Raw genomic sequence first — 17,457 nt, 5'->3', positions numbered from 1 at the left:
AGGTAAACAAAATCCACCCTAAATTAAATGTCAAGATCCGTCCCTTATCCCTAGTTAACTACCCCATACACACACTTCTGCTTTGGGAAGCTTCTTCCCCAATTTCCAGGTCCATCCCATACTTTTCTTTCCCATGCCACCATCAAAACTAGATAGATTTCTGACCAGTCATTTACACTTTTGTTATTGACAAATTACTCTTTCAACTTCATTCCCACAAAAGCATCACTACAAGCAGCATTCCTAATCTGGGTCTGAGGTACCTAATGGTGGAATGAAGGGGCTTCCCACATTAAAGAGTATAAGCTTCCACACAATCTCACCAATGAACACCACAAGCTGAACCAAGTAGTTCATTTCAGTCTTTTGAATCAGAAAATATCCAGTAAATAAATTTGATTCCTTCAATTAAAAAAGATATTTTGGAGGGGAAAATATGGGCAACAAGATATTACCCTGAGAGTCATTTGAATTAGTTTTTGTTGTTATGCGTATTTTGTATTTTTCAGCGACAAGTGACTGGAGACTGCAGGAAGCATCAGAAGTTAAGTCCAAGAACGGTCCCCCGCTGCTCAGTGCCAACCACATCAGGATCAGTGACACTGGGTGCCCATGTACTGTTTAGCCCCAGGGCCTGAACACAGGGTCTAGCAGAGGACTGCCAGCAGCCCTGTTGGCCTCTCACTCATGAGAGGGTTTTGATTTTGTCTTTTGATGTTAACTGCAAATGAGGCCACACCTGCAGCCAATGTCTGGCAATTACGTGGTATCAGTTTTAGTCTATAAGATACGTATTCAAATATGCCAAGTTTTTGTAGCCATGCTTTGCCATTTCTTCATTTTTGTATACAAGAAACTAAAGAAGGGAAAATCCTGGGACTGCCTTTACCTCTCAGAGGCTCTGCCTGATGCTGCCCTCATGTGGTCCAGGGCTTTGTTAGATGCTGACCCTTCATCCGCCTCCGCTTCCTCTCTCTGGGGCAGCTCTGGTCCTTTCTCTCCCTGCCCAAGGCTCCACCGTGAACCTTCTTAGCTTCTGTTTTCAGGGATACTTAGTAAGATTTTTTTTATTTGCATTTAATGCTTTTCATTATTACAACCTTTACCCAACACATTTAAAATCTCTCAACACATAATTATTCCATCTGTATTATTTTCTATTTCTAACTTAGATATTCTGCATCACAAAATCCCTCAAAATTGAGTGCAACACGTTATTGAAGTCATTAGTTTTACAACAATAATTATAACAACAACTAATAACATTTATTAAGTACTTGCTTTGTGCCAGGCACTCTACTGCTTTACATAAATTATCTCATTCTATCACATCTAACTGCATCTAAGCATACGCTTAAATTTGCCAGTAGCACTTAAAATTAATTAAAATAAGGATATGATTCATCTTCAAAACAAAGATCTCAATATGCCAAAGTGAAACCTATAAAATAAAATATTTTAAAGTCTTACAAAATGTACAACACTAAATTATTATAGGATACTATTAAATTTATGTTTCTATCATGGAAAATAAAGCTATAAAATAAAGTATCCACTTTCTCTTTAGCCTATTTATTTCTTATACCTTTCTCAAATTCCTAGAAACCTCAGCTTCTAATATGTCAAATAAGTATGATTAGATTCGTATAATTAAATCCTTTAACTAAGAAAGTAATATATAAAGTGAGTATTATGTTCTTACATTAACTCCCAAATCGTGTTTTATAACAAATCACCCTGACATTAACCGTGGTATGAGGGTTGCAAAGTAACATGAGATGTGTTTTTTACTAATCCTTCACATTCCATTTTGGAGCTGTATATGCTGTTCTTGATCAAAACTCTCATTTTATTATCAAGAATTACATTATTTTCTGAATGAGTGAATTTTCTGTTGGAGACAGGAAATGAAGGACTGCGAACGCTGGAAATGTATTTGTCCTCAGTATTAATACATGATATATATTCATATTAATAATAACTCTGAAAACTAGTTTCATTTCTTCTACACATAAGCAATAAACAGTATGTGCAAAAATATGAATACTAGCAGCAGTGATGCGGATACATAATATGGGGTTTCTTTTGAATTTACAGCCATTTCTAGTATTTCATTAGAGCATGTGTACAGGCAACTGTCACAGATGTCCACTAAAGCTCGATTAGATGAAGACAAACAATGCAGGCTTTGAGGATAAACCGAAGCTGCAGCTCAAAGTTTCCGTTTCTCACCCATGGGCACTATAGGACCACTGTCTTCCTCCTTTAAGGCAAAGAGAAGGAACCGATTATGTTACTGACATTCCTCCAAGGCAGACTGGAAAGTCTTTCTACAGTTCAACAAGACAGCAAAAACGAGAAGTTTCATAAGAAAATGTGGAAATTTCAAAAATATCTTCGTGCTCAAGCTTGTCATCTCTGCAGTTTTTCCACAAAGTCTACCATAATTTTATTTCTCTGGCAGAATCTATTAATGCAAAATTTCATAGAGACATGTATTTTCAACCAAAATAAATAAACGAATGCTTGAACTGTTTTCTAAACAAAAAATTTACACGTCATGCATAATAATAAATAAAAACAAAGCTTTTAGTTATTGTCATTAATTTCCTGTGTAATAACTGCAGACGGTAACTGTTTGAGCACAAAGACCACTGCTTCCTAGTCCCCAAATAATGTGACATTTCTATTAAATAAATCAGGAAATAATAAATATAGAACACATGAAACGTACATTTTGAGAGAACTAATAGTCTTCCCATTTAGAAAACAACATCAGCTAAGATTTCAGTTCAATACATCTACTCGTGTTGCCAGAGGTGGGACTGGGGGAACACACTTTAATACAGTTGCTAAAAATAAACAAGCCCAATCTTTTGGACAACAAATATCTATTAAAATTTAGAGCGCATATACTTTTCACCCAGAATTCTGCTTCTTGGAACTTATCATAGAGATATAACCACCTAATCATACAAAGATTTTATGTATAAGGATATTCACTGAAGCAAAAAAAACTAGAAAAAGCTAAATAATTTCCTTCCTTAATAAATTATGATACATAGCACAGGGAGATCAGCTCGGTGCTTTGTGACGACCTAGAGGGATGGGATAGGGAGGGTGGGAGGGAGACGCAAGAGGGAGGGGATGCAGGGATATATGTGTACATATAGCTGATTCTGTTGTACAGTAGAAATGAACACAACACTGTAAAGCATTTATACTCCAATAAAGATGTGAAAAAAAATAAAAAATAAATTATGATACAATGGAATACTTTAAAATTGTTCATACATGGTATGTGGGTGGATATGCTTGTACATATGTACATATACATGTCCACACATGTATGCATATGTTCACATAAATACATATAATTTCTGGAACAACTTATTAGAAAACATTAATAATGCTGGGGTACATATTTCCAAACTAAAATTTCAAATAAGATAGTGAATCATGACCAAATCTTTAAGATTATGCTCACAGAAGTGATTTCAAAGGTAAAGTAGGACATTGTTTGTGTACGCATTTGACAACTATAACCCAACACATTTACAAATCAAAGTGACTGACATAAATCAGACTGATGATCCAAACTGTAAAGCCTCAGCATTTTAGAGCTTTTAAAAGGAGCCTAAAGGTCAGCACGGATGAATTTTTTGTAAAAGGAAAATACCTGGAGTCCCCCATTTCCTAAGATGTGTTCCACATAACTCTAGAAGTTGGGTGGAAAAAATGAATCTGTATTCAAAAAACACTGTGGAAACTCTGATTACATAGAGTAAAATATGATTCTTTCAAACAAAACCATGTCAGTCTCTAATATGCTAATGTGCACTGTCAATCTGCAGAAGAAAAATATTATATTCAGGATTCTCCAAACGTATGGGACAGTCACGTCTTGATTTAACAAACATCTTGATGGACCAATGCTCTGCAGAACACATTTGGGAAAGGTTGGTCTAGAGGCAGAGATTCCAAGTTTATGAAAGTAATTCAATTACGCTTTACCCAACTACTCTAAAAATTAAGCTACCATGGTCTAAAACATCAATTAGACAAAAGATAGGTAAGTAAATATTCAGTCACTCTAATGGCATGAGGTCAGGTCTTACCCAAAGCATTTTAACATTGAACATACAACCAGAGTGCAACAGGTGCACAAGCTCTCAGGTGTCTTGTTCATTTTAAAGCTCTAATGGTTTGATTTACAGGATTCTCAATAAATGTAGAATGAATTCTAATTCACCTGAGTGTGGACTCTGCTGGGGAATTTAGGTTGCTCACTGTTAAAATCTCCCTCACAGGAAAACTAAAGTTAATGCCCTATGCTTCTTGAATTTTTCTCCTTTACATTGTTCAAACAAAGAAAATGTCACCTCCCAAAGCCAAGGCACTCTGAGGATGATCTATTAGCTCCCCCCCACCCACAAGAGATGGATGCTTGATCTCATTCACTGCATGATACCAGATTAGCTGGAAAAATTACAAAAAAAATTTATGTCCCTGAGTTCAATTGATCACACTCTGGGGGTGTGGATGTGGAATCGGAAAGACTCAAGTTCAAATCCCAGCTCTGCCACCAACTGGCTGGAAGATTTTAGGCAATCTATTTGCCCCTTCTGAGCCCCAGATAGCAATACCTACTTTGTAGGGTTTGTGTGAGAATGGAATACGACAACAGATATAATGTGACAACAGTGCCTCCTGGGCACATAACTGAGTGACTGGTGACTATTTCGTTGATTTTACAGACATCTCACTAAATGAAAACTGAACTACGGTATGGCCTATTATTTTCTACAGCATGTGTTTGACATTTACTTTTCAGCACTTCAGAGAAATTTTTCGTGGGATGGAATCATACTTGATCTCATCTGCACTGTGTTCCCAAGGCCCAACACAACATTTGGCTCAAAGCAAACACTCCAAGAAAATGCACATATGTATGTCTGTGTACGTGCGTGTGTGCCCACGCATGCGTGCGTACATACATTAAAAAGTATAACAAAATGACAGTAGCAATTGCTCCTGTCATTTATTTAACGTTTTTATTTAACGTTTTTACTTGTATAAAAAGTTAAATTTTGGGGCTTCCCTAGTGGCGCAGTGGTTGAGAGTCTGCCTGTTAATGCAGGGCACACGGGTTCGAGCCCTGGTCTGGGAGGATTCCACATGCCGCGGAGTGGCTAGGCCCGTGAGCCACAACTACTGAGGCTGCGCGTCTGGAGCCTGTTGTCCGCAACAAGAGAGGCTGCGATAGTGAGAGGTCCACGCACCACGATGAAGAGTGGCCCCCGCTTGCGACAACTAGAGAGAGCCCTCGCACAGAAACAAAGACCCAACATAGCAAAAATAAATTAATTGGTTAATAAACTCCTACCCGCAACATCTTAAAAAAAAAAAAAAAAAGCTGAGTACAGAAAGAGCTTTAAAAAAAAAAAGTTAAATTTTTAACATTTTTATTAACGTTTTTATTTGTATCAATATTATACATGCACATAGTTGAAAAAGTTAAGTAGTTCTAAAGGGTGTATTATGAAAACTGTCAGTTTCCCGTCCCATATGCCACCACTTTGGTCCTCCTCAACTCTTTGAGCTGATTATTTTATTAATACTGTAGAGCTAATCAGTATGACTGCATTACTCCTTTTCATTTTTAGCATTGTCTGTCAACTTTCCCTATGGAGAATGTCATTTGACCTTCTTTCCTCCTATGAGCCCCTACCTCTCTACACACACACACACACACACACACACACACACACACACACACACACACCACTCACACACTGTAAACCCTTCCCTTCACTCCACCCTCCCAATACAGTTATATAATAATTTGGGTTGGATCAGTATTTGATTTCTATCATTGTGATGATGTAGATATTATTCAGAACAGAACTACATGTATTAATATATCATTAATTTTCCTTTCTTGCATAACTTGTTTACTCTGGAGTGAATCATTATCTTGAGTTTTTTCCACCTACATCCTCAATCCAAAACTACCTACAGTTGTCTGACTCTCCTCTCAAGAAGTTAAGACACATCATGCAGTCTATCAGCTTCGTCTTCCTGGAGGAAGCTCTTCTAGAACCTTCTCAACTGCTCACATCTGGACTCACATCCTCTATGCTGGCTACCTCACTTCACCATCATTCTGGGAATCTCCTTTGCCTTTCTCCTTTGTCAGCTCTCCTGTTTCCTGGATCCCACGTCTGTTTTCTTGGTTTATGCCATTTTGGTGAAGCACATCTTCCAGTAGCTTCCTGGGAAATAAATTTTTAATGACCTTGATATCTGAACATGACTATTGAAAGTTTGGGTGAGGAATTGTAGGTGGGCTCCAACTTTCTCTCAGAATTCTGAAGGTCATTCTTCCCTGGCTTTTAGCTTCCAGTATTGCTGTTGAGAAGACTGATATTTAAACTCCAGGTTCTCTGAGTCTGACTTGTTTTTTCCTCCCTGTAACTTCTCCCTCCACGTTCAGAAATTTCACGATGGTAGTGCCTTGGTGTGGGTGCATTTTGATCTACTGCCCTGGAAATTCAGTGCGTCTTTCCAATTTGTAAATTTATGTCCCTGAGTTCTGAAAAAGTGTTTTGAATGATTTTGTTGCTGGTCCTCTCCTAAAATTTCTCTGCTCTCTCTCCAGATTTCCTATTATTTGGATAAAGAAATGACACTCGGAATACACAAAGGTAATCAGGCTGACTTTCTCCCCTTTGGGACCTCCTCCCAAATACCCATTTATCTATATATAAATAATAAGAAAGCTTAACTATAAAAGGAAATGTTCTATTATCCAGTGATCATTGTTCATAATGAGACCTTGAAGTAAGGCCATAATCCTAAGAAGTCTTCTAAATCAAAAGCTATTTCAATATAATTATAACAGATGCCATCTTTCATGTGACTATTTCTGAACCTTAAATGATCTTCTGTGAAGAGACCCCTGGGGATGAGCGCAAATCAAATCACCATTGGAGAATTTCCTACAAAGCTATCAAAAATAAAAAAAGCACATGTGCCCACGTGTCCTTCACAAAGGCTGCTGCAGGTCACAGGGCTGACCTCAGTTCCAGTGACTTTGGCTCAGCTAATTGATAACCCACTGCCACGTCCCTCTTTAAGTAAGATAATCCAGTGTAAAATCTCCAAAAGAAGAGTCTTTTAAGAAATAGCGAGATGCTAGACATGAGAACTCTTTCCGAATGCTCTCGGGGCAGTTTTTTCTCATGCTGCTTGGATGTGGAGTTAGCTGGGTTACCTGATTCGCTCCCAACACCAGGCTATAAGCTCCTCAGGGGAGTCTATGCTGATAATGTGTATATTTGCACACAGTCCCTAGAATACTGCCATACACTGAACAGAAGGTTAAAAATAAATGTCCTTCCTTTACAAGCAAGGGCAAGATAGGAACCTTCTCTTTCAACACACCCACTAATACCAGTATCAGGTCAGGGGGAAGGAAAATAAACAGAAAAAGGAGAAAGAGAAAGGAGAAGGCCAAGAGTGTCAACTGCTTTTGAAGATTTAAAGGACACAGGGTGGGAAACATAACACAGGATTTGGAAATAGAAATCCAGGCATATCCGAAATAAGAAAGGGAAACCAGATATCACTGCTAATTATTTAACATTATTCTGGGAGTTCTAGAGGGTGCAATAAAATAAGAACTAGTAAAATTAGAAAGGAGAAGATGAAATTGTCATTATTCACAGATGTGACCAGGGTCTATTTAGAAAATACAAACAATCAACTAAAATGTCACTGGAAACTATATGAAAGGTCAAATAAGAAAACCAAGGACAAAGCCAAGCAATTATTTTTTCATTGAATAAATATTAACCAATATAAAAATGTAGTGAAAAATGACACTAATCAAAATTGATGAGTACAAAACAACAATAATAATAGTAATAGCTCACATTTATTGTATGCTAGCCCCCTGCTAAGCACCATGCTATGCATTTTACCATATTTTGTTTAATCCTCACAACACCTCTAGGAGGTATGACTCTTAGTATCCCTATTTCACAGACAAGGAAACTGAGGCTGAAAGAATATCAATAATTTGCCCAAACCATGGAGCAGGGGGTGGAAGTGCTATATTCCCAATCAAGCCACACCCCAGGCTGACTCCAAAGTCCAAATGCACATCCTGTAGCAAATTCAGTCAGAGGAGAGAACTATACAACATCTAAAGAACATTAAAAAAAACTTTAATAAGCATAGACCTATGCATTGATCCTTGATAGAAAGATTCAACATTGTAAAGATATCAATTCTCCTTAAATTACTCTAAGTACTCAAGGCAATCCAAATCAAAAATTCTAGCAAGATTCTTTTTCTTCCTTTTTCTCTTTCTTTCATTCCCTTTTTCTCACCCTCTCTTTTATTCTTTACTTCAATCCTTCCGGTAAAATGATCCTATCGCTTATCTGGAAGAATTAAACACATGGAAAGAAGAAAATTCTGCAGAAGAGATTAATAAGGGATCTTGTCCTACCAAACACTGAAATATACACCAATGTCACAAACACAATGGGTGGTGCTCATGAACAGACAGATTAATGGAACAGAACAGGAAAGTCAAGGATAAAACCAGGTATTCAAAATGTAACAGAATCATTTCTAATCAGATTGGCAACGATAAGAAATTTGAAAATAATGTCAGTGAAGGTGAAGAAAAATGTGTATTTGGACACATGGTCAGTGGAAACATAAAGGGATACAACTCTTAGAGCAATTTGCACATATACAGTATTACAATTAAAACTCTCTGACCCAGTAATCTCGCTACTAAGAAGTTTTTAAGGAAATAAATGCATACGTTAACCACAGTACTGTTGATTATAGCAAAGTCTGAAAATGACCTAAAATGTACAATAATAGAGGAACATTCGATAAACTTTGGTACATAATTAAAGTCAACTTATGTACAATCATTAAAATGTACACATGTATCTATTGAATGACGTGAAAAGATACATAAACAAGCAGATAGAAAAATATCCTGCATAATATAATCCCATGAGGAACATTATATGTGTGTCTAGTTGTGCTTATGAGAGATATGCAAAAAGAGAGATCAAAAGAACAAAAATAATGATAAAGGTAACATTTATTAAATACTTAACACTGTGGACCAAAAACATGGTAAGCACTTTAATTGCATTACTTCACTGTATCTTCACAACCACCCTATGAGCTAGGTACTACTATGGCCTTCTTTTAAGTGATGAAAAAATAGACTTAGAGATATTAGGAACTTTGTCAAGGTCACACAACTAACTACCAGTGGAGTCAGAATGGAACCTAAGCCATCCCCCACTGAGCTATGGGGGGACCTCCACGTTCACCCCAGTGTTCATGGCGACCGTCACCGAGAGGAGTGTCTGAGAGATCCTTGTTGCTTCATTTTGTTCTGTACTGTTTGAATTTTCTGCCATGAGTATGTATCATATTCAGAGAAATCAAAGGGGTTACCCTTGTCGCAGAAATTTCAATAGGTAAACGGAGATGAACAAAATTCGAGAAAGTGAGGAGTAAAAAGGAGATGACAAAGAGGTGGAAAGTATACAGAGTGATTGATTTTAAAAAGGGCAAAAATACCTTCAATCCATGGTGCAAGCATAGATTAGCATTAACCCTTAGGGAGACTATTAGCAATGTGATACCAAAAATGAAAACACCGGTGTCCTTTTTCCCTAGAAATCTCATTCCCAGGAACTTATCTAAAGAGATAAGGAGGCAAAGATATACAAGGACTTCATAATTATCTGCCCTTTGTTATTTGAAAGGCGTAGTGAAAAGAGCTCAGGGTTTGCAGTGAAACCTACCTGGGTGTGAACCCTGGCTTTGCCCTGTACTGGCTGTGACCCTGAACAAGTTACTCAACCCCTCTCAGCCTCAGGGTCTCCATCTCTAAAATGGAAGTAAAAGCACATGCCTCACAAGATCGTTGTGAGGATTAAATGAGATAAAATATAGCAGAGGGTCGGAAACATAAAAAAGCAGCTGTTCTTTCCCCTTCATCACTCACCAGTATGTGTCACTTAGAATGGATGTGTAAACTTTAACTGAAACTCAAGGACACATCAGATTGTTTGGTATATTCTATACAACTCTGCATCAAAGTATCATAAAACACTAAACTTAGCTTTTAAAGCTCTTCACAAGCAAACCTATGTTATACTATTCTGACACTTTCTCAACCTCAATTAGCACTACACTAATTAACAAAACTGTGTTATACACTACAGCGCGTCACATTTTTCTTCCTCCTTCCCTAATCCCTAGTGTGCTGTAAGGGTGATTGAATATCTAATTACTTCTTAATTGAATGCGCATATTATACATTTTTCACTAGGTTCAAGCTTAATGCTTTCAGTCCAGAAATCAAAGTCAATGAAATTAAGTTGAAGTGGGATTTGGGCAACTATTATAATGAGAGAAGCTTTGTATTATGTCTAATTATAAGTAAATGTGGATTTTAGCATTATATCCTATGGAAATATTTCAGGTCCAGGAATGTGCCATAAGTGACTAATTTAGATGATTAATAACATTGTTATTCTTATTTACAATCTTTTATTTCTCATTATAGTGATTTAATTGCTGGGACCCACTAAATATAATCATTCTTGAAAGAAATGGTACCATTAGAGAACCACTGGCTGTACCCATACTAAAATCAGAATGAACACTCATATTTGTGAATAATTACGTGAGTTTCTCTGCACTGTAAAGGTTACAGGAGCTCTCACATGCTGCAAACACAAGAAAAACATAAATCTTGGAATACTTGGAATACAACTGGTTACATTCATCAGAAATATTCATTATGGCAAACCATAAAAAATATTACTATCAAAATGGTGTTCCAATTCAGTTCTTACTTTACCGGGAGAGCGTTTCATGAGGTTCTTTTTTTTTTTTTTTTTTTTTCCCTTTTGCATTATGCAGGAGTAGGAGAACCTCTGAAGTAGGTATCTCATACAATGAAGGTTTGTTTGCTTGTTTGTTTCTAGATGTGGGGACCAATCATCTATAATAATTTAGCTGAAGACCTTTTCAGGCAGAAGACTAGATTAAATAACTTTTTGAGATCCAGTTCGACTCCATGCTTCTAAGATGCGTCTGAAAATGTTTTCTGCAGACAAGCCTTAAAGACCTTTATGTATAAAGTATAAGAATTCAGAAATTTTGCAGGCATTTAAAGAAGTACTGTGATAGAAAACAGACCCATCCAAAACCAACGTGGTTTTATTGTTTGAACAATTAATTTACTTTGAGAATGGTGTTACATAGTGGCAAATTTCTTGATTGGAGAAACCTCCATATTATCCAACAAATATTTCAGACTCTGTCCAAGATATTGGGCATTGTCTAGACTATTTCAGCTTTGTATGCTACCAAAACAAGTTTTCACTGGCATGTTTGTTTAATTAAAACTGAAGTATCATACCAGTCAGAATGGTCATCATCAAAAAGTCTACAAATAACAAATGCTGGAGAGGGTGTGGAGAAAAAGGAACCCTCCTACACTGTTGGTGGGAATGTAAATTGGTGCAGCCACTACGGACCACAGTATGGAGGTGCCTTAAAAAACTACAAATAGAACTACCATATGACCCAGCAATCCCACTCCTGGGCATATATCCAGAGAAAACTATAATTCGAAAAGATACATGCACCCCAATGTTCATTGCAGCACTCTTTACAATAGCCAAGACATGGAAGCAACCTAAATGTCCATCAACAGAGGAATGCATAAAGAAGATGTGGTCTATGTATACAGTGGAATATTACTCAGCCATAAAAAGGAAGGAAATAAGGCCATTTGCACCAATATGGATGGACCTAGAGATTATCATACTAAGTGAAGTAAGTCAGACAGAGAAAGACAAATATCATATGATATCACTTATATGTAGAATCTAAAAAAATGATACAAATGAACTTATTTACAAAACAGAAGTAGATCCACAGACATAGAAAACAAATTTATGGTTACCAAAGGGGAAAGGGGGGGGAATAAATTAGAAGTTTGGGATTAAGATATAAACACTATTATATATAAAATACTTAACCAACAGGACCTACTGTATAGCACAGGGAACTATACTCAAAGTTTTGTAATAACCTATAAGTGAAAATAATCTGAAAAAGAACAGATATACGTATAACTGAATCACTTTGCTGTACACCTGAAACTAACACAACACTGTAAATCAACTATACTTCAATTTTTAAAAAATGAAGTAGTTGAAAGAATATGGCAAATCTATTTGTACTAACATATAAATATCTCTAAGACCTATATAGTTAAATTGACAATTTTTTGGTATGGCTTTTTTTTAATACTTTAAAATACATTGTTTCTCACCCTTGTGGGTGGCATGTCAGTATCTACTTTTCCCTTACCTGGTTTCTTCTTTAACAAACCCTTTTCCCTTCTTCAGGAGATGGCTTCCATCCCTAACAAAGGGCCTGGAGCAGGTAAGTTCCTCCACTCTCAGGCCATGATCCTTCCATCACCCTCATGCCATTTCATTTCTATGCTGAGATTTCAGATCTCCTAGGTTTTATATGTAAGCTATTTGCTATGTTTAGTTATGGTTAGTAACTAATACAAAAGAAAATGAAAATATTAAAAAGAAGGTTGATCAGGGGACTTCAGTCTTTTCATCATGTTTCTGTATTTCCTCGATAACTGCTAACATCCAGCTACGTATCAGTAGATGTAACGCAGGTCAATTTTCCAAAACCCATTCAAGACTCTGCAACTTCACAACTGAGACATTTAAGTCAGATGCCAATCACCCAACCTTCCACTGTGGATGGGAATAACGAACTACAATACCGCCACCAGCCCCCAGCGACAGATGTCACCAGTGAGTCCTGTCACCCTTTCGCACTGCACTTAGCCATGGATGCAGAATCCTTCTCAACACTCTAGACAGCTCATATCAGTCAATCAGAGTTGACGCGCAAGTTTGAGGGCTCTCTGTCACCCATGTCTTTTATTTTTACAAATCTTTCTTCAACAATCCTATGTAGAAGAGAGGGGGGTGTTCCTGCAACAGCGCAGGTGAGAGCTGATGCTAACTTTATGGGTTGTGATGGATTTGGGAGCTATCCAAAGGCGAATCTGTGAACTGGACGATAAATTGGAAATGTGAGGTGAGGTGAGGTGAGAAGTGTCAAGTATGACTTGAATTCCTAAGAAAACTGGAAGAAAGCCAAGTCTGCGAAGGACGATCATATATTCAACCTTTTATATATTGAGTGTGAGACGCCTCTGATGCATCCAAAAGAAAAGTGAGGCAAACGGTTGGGCATCCGATTCTAGAACTTAACAGAGAGACCTGGTGTCGGCAGATAAATGAGAGGGTCATCTGCCTTTGGTGGTAACAGAGGCTGTGGGTGTAGATGATCCACCTACAAAGAGAGGAGGCGCCACAGGCTGAGCCATGCGGACTCCAACAGCAAGTGGCCTCCAGGAAGGTCCCTTTGTGTGCTGGGCTTTCACAGTTCCCTGGGTCTATGATGAATCCGCTTTCCTAAGTCTCTATGAACTTCATCATGGAAAAGAGGAACTGGAAAGGACAGACAGTAAATGAGGAAGAAACTGAAATGAACGCTTCTTTGTGAACAATGTTTTCTTAATAAGTCTCAAACTGGAAAAATAAAATTTAAAAATTGGCTTGAGGAAATTACCAAAAATGAGCATCCATAAGGAAAAAGACATAATACTACATGTTTAGAGGAGATAACCTGGTCTCGGTGATTTTCTTATGGAAAATATATGAAGTTTAAAATCATGAAATCTACTATATTTAGGGTATCATAATATATTAATGTTCAACATAAAAGCTGACCCATGACTGCAAGATGTTCTCTTTCCATCCTCCCAAACACAATTTTGTTTAAATTCATGGGTGGGGAGGGGAATAAATCATTCAGTAATTTTCACCCACAATAAATTAACCTTTCTAATAGTGAAAAAAGAAACAAAGGGCAGATATGGAAGCAGGGATTATTTTCCTTCTTTACTAATCTTGAAGAAATGTCTATACAGCTTTGATACTTTTCATTCTTGGGTTAAGAACAATTTTTGTATCACAGAATCAAAACATAATAGATGGGTTGACCACCCTTGGTATTTTGGCCTTTTCCTGAAATCATACTGAGAACCTTTAGGAAATCCATTCATTTTTGGGCAATTCTATAGGATACAGTAGATAGAAAATAGCTCTACCATCAAGCTTTCATTTCTCACCCTAATGCTGTGCATCATATTAAATTATTGGAGTGAAGTCAGTCCAAGTTCTATTGACTGAAAATATGGCTCTGAGCTTTCCATTTATCCTGAAAGGATAATAGCTTTTACCTACTTGGTCATTCAGAGTTGACATTATCCCTTTCCCACAAATCCCCTCCTTTTCCATAATGGCTTAGTCTTTTTTAACCTCCAACTCTGTTAGGTTATAAAAGAAAGCTGCTATGAAACTGATGTTAGCTATAGCATTTATTAAAGCTAAGAAGAGAACATTATTAATTGCAAAAGTATACATGGGGAAGAGTTCAGTACAGTCTGAATGTGACTCAAAGACCCAAAACGGGTCTTTGCCCAAATACGAGTGTAAGTTTGACACAGGGATCAGATACTTGTTTAATAACCCTCTTTTTTCTTCTTCCTTTTTTCTGTTTTTTTTTTTTCTCCTCATCTATTTGGAGCACACATATTTTCCCCTTTTAAGGAGGGTAAGGGAGGTTACATTTTTTTTCTGGAGAAAACATTTTTTATTCATAATTATATTAATTCTATGGCTAAAATATATGTTGTTTAATCATATTGTTTTGTTCTAAACCTAAATCAACTCAAGAAACATGGTTTTATGTAAATAACAGATCTCACAGATAGATAAATTGTTAATGTAATTGGAAATAATGTTGCCAAGAAATGTAGGCTATTTATTTACCTGTTTACAGGGAGGTATTTAAAGAGCTCTGTGGCATTGGTTTTTACAGAAAATAATTATAATTAACTACAGTTACTATAAACATGTGTGCACTTTAACAATATTTGAGTCACAGGGGAAGCAGGCAAATCTTTGAACAGTCAGCATAGCTTTCTAAAAATTGGTTAATAGTTAATGAAACAAACAGGCAAATAATCATTTCACTAGAAGGGTAGTACCAATATTATCATGCCAAGGGCAGCAAGGAAACTGGACATAAAGCTTGGTTTTATTTTGGTTTGTCATTAAGATTTGGTTCTCCTGCATCGTAAAGAAAGTTCACTGGGTAAACTGGCTCCTAGAAATCTGAACTAGCCCTGCACCTGGGTGACTTATGTGCTAACCATAGTTCATACTTCCTAAATGGTAATACAAAAAGTCACAGATAATTCATGGGAGTAATAAGTCTTGGTTATCAAAACCCTCCAGATGTCTAGACATGTCATGCAAAAATAAATGTCATTTTAAGTCCAAAAACTAAAGTTATTTTAGTAAAGCGTAGCTAAAATAAATCTGAATTATTTTGAACATTTTTTAGAGAACTATCAGAAAAAAAGGTTTTTTTTCCTTTTCAGTTCCAAGAGCTTAAATGAAACATTCATGCATTAAATTCAAAGTCTGACTGTCAAGTCATTTCACTTTAATAAAAATTTGAATTACCTGCCTTAGGGCATTATTAAATATCAAATAAAAAGCACACATCCATAAGTCTGATTTCCCGATATAATTTTTATGTAGCAGTACGACAAGATTTGTATTACACATTTCAAGATAAAAGGATCAAAAATGTATTCATAAAAGGATACAGTCAGAAGTGAAGTCACCTTTGAAAGAATTTCTGCACCATTCTTAGGAATTTGGGGGAAAATGACCTCCTTTTAGTAATCTCAGCCACCAAGACAAGGACATAAATCCATCTTCTCTTAAAATATCTAAACTGCAATTAATCGAAGACTGAAAATTACACACTGTCCTCCTATCATACCATGAATACGAAGTATCTGAAATATACGTAATCTTCTCATAAACATTTAAGAGTGTGTGTGTGTGTGTGTGTGTGTGTGCGCGTGCAAGAGAGAGATAAAGTAGTGATGGTTACTTAGATATTTAGAGACAGGCAATTCTGGTGTAGGACCAGATATGGATCAAAAATTAAAGCCAATAATCTTATTTCATAAAAAGCGTCATTTATAGTTACCTACATTCAAACAGAGTATACCAAACCTACACTGGGGAAATTCATAAATTCATGTTCACCAACCTCACCGCCCCTCTCTGCCTGGCCCTCCAACCGGGTCGTGCCCGTAAGCCCTCCGGACCCTCACTCTGCACCCATCTCCCAGCTGTCTGGCAGCGCTCACCTCTTCTAGCTTCTACCCAACCCTCCTTAAACAGTAAAGCAAGTCATGAAACGCTGTCTATAAACCGCCACCTCCTTCCTTCCTGTGATAGCACAAAGTGTCCGTTCCCATAACAGCAGTCAGTCTCCACGTGTGCCGAGGGCCCCATCCCCTGGCAACTTTTCAGGGACTTCACTGCTAGGTCTAGCCCCTCGAGAAACAGCACCTTCAGCCCTGCCCATCCACTGGCTCATTCCCCCTCCCCCCCACACACACATACAGAAAAGTTTTACTACTTCTTTTGTTTAAAAAAAAAAGTCTCATTCCCACCACAAAAAAGGAAATGATATATATGGGACATGACAGAGATGTTAGCCAGCGCTAAGGTGGGAATCGTATTGTAATATAAAAATGGATCAAATCAAAACACACATCGGACACCTTAAACTTACACACGCTTGTCTGAAGCTGCCACCACAAGGTATCTCCACCCCCTCCCTTCATGCCCAACTTCTGCCCACAGCAACCGCCTCCCTCGTCCTCCTGCCACCCTGAGTGCCAGCGTGGCAACGCTCCCTGACCTCTGTCCTGCAGTGCTTACAACAAGGGGCCCCCAGGCAGGTTGCTTGGGTCCAACTTCCAGTTCCGCTGCCCAATGGCTTTGAGCAGATGACCTAACCTCTCTGTGCTTTGGTTAACTGGTCATAAAGCATCCCGTAAGATTTTATGAACATCCGAGGTCATCCCCATGTAGCATGAGAACATTATACGTACACACTTGTATGTATAAAATCTCTATGCCCACGACTCCCGCATTCTGTTCAAACCCCTTTTCTGATCTCCGCTCTCGAAATTCCAGCTTCCTTCACGCCAGGCCCACTGTTGTGACTGACAAGCCTCTCTCAGTCCCCTCCCGCTCTCCATCTCAGACAGAGTCTCTTCCGGCTTCCCTCTTGTCACTCAATGGCACTCTAGCCACAGTTTCTAAAGCCCCAAACCCCGGGTGTTATCTTTGATATTTCCATCTCCCCCCACCCTCATCCAATTTATCCCTAGATATCACTTTCCAAGACCCTTTC

At 37.6% G+C, this 17,457-nt stretch overlaps 1 protein-coding gene across 4 annotated transcripts in view; it reads right to left on the bottom strand.

Moving 5' to 3' along the window:
* Positions 1-495: 495 nt before the first annotated feature.
* CA8 (carbonic anhydrase 8) overlaps positions 496-17,457 on the bottom strand; it is a 212,338-nt gene continuing 195,376 nt past the window's right edge. For 3 of the 4 annotated variants that reach the window (XM_029222670.1, XM_029222671.1, XM_029222673.1), the window contains one exon: positions 496-2,263. The gene's annotated coding sequence lies outside the window, so the exon portion shown is untranslated. The remainder of the gene's footprint in view (positions 2,264-17,457) is intronic. The other variant, XM_029222668.1, reaches the window with a different exon arrangement.

This window comes from Monodon monoceros, unplaced genomic scaffold (assembly GCF_005190385.1).
Source record: "Monodon monoceros isolate NGI ecotype Baffin Bay Population unplaced genomic scaffold, NGI_Narwhal_1 Super_Scaffold_14, whole genome shotgun sequence".
In the NCBI taxonomy this organism is placed as follows: domain Eukaryota; kingdom Metazoa; phylum Chordata; class Mammalia; order Artiodactyla; family Monodontidae; genus Monodon; species Monodon monoceros.
This window is presented reverse-complemented; position numbering and strand designations above follow the sequence as displayed.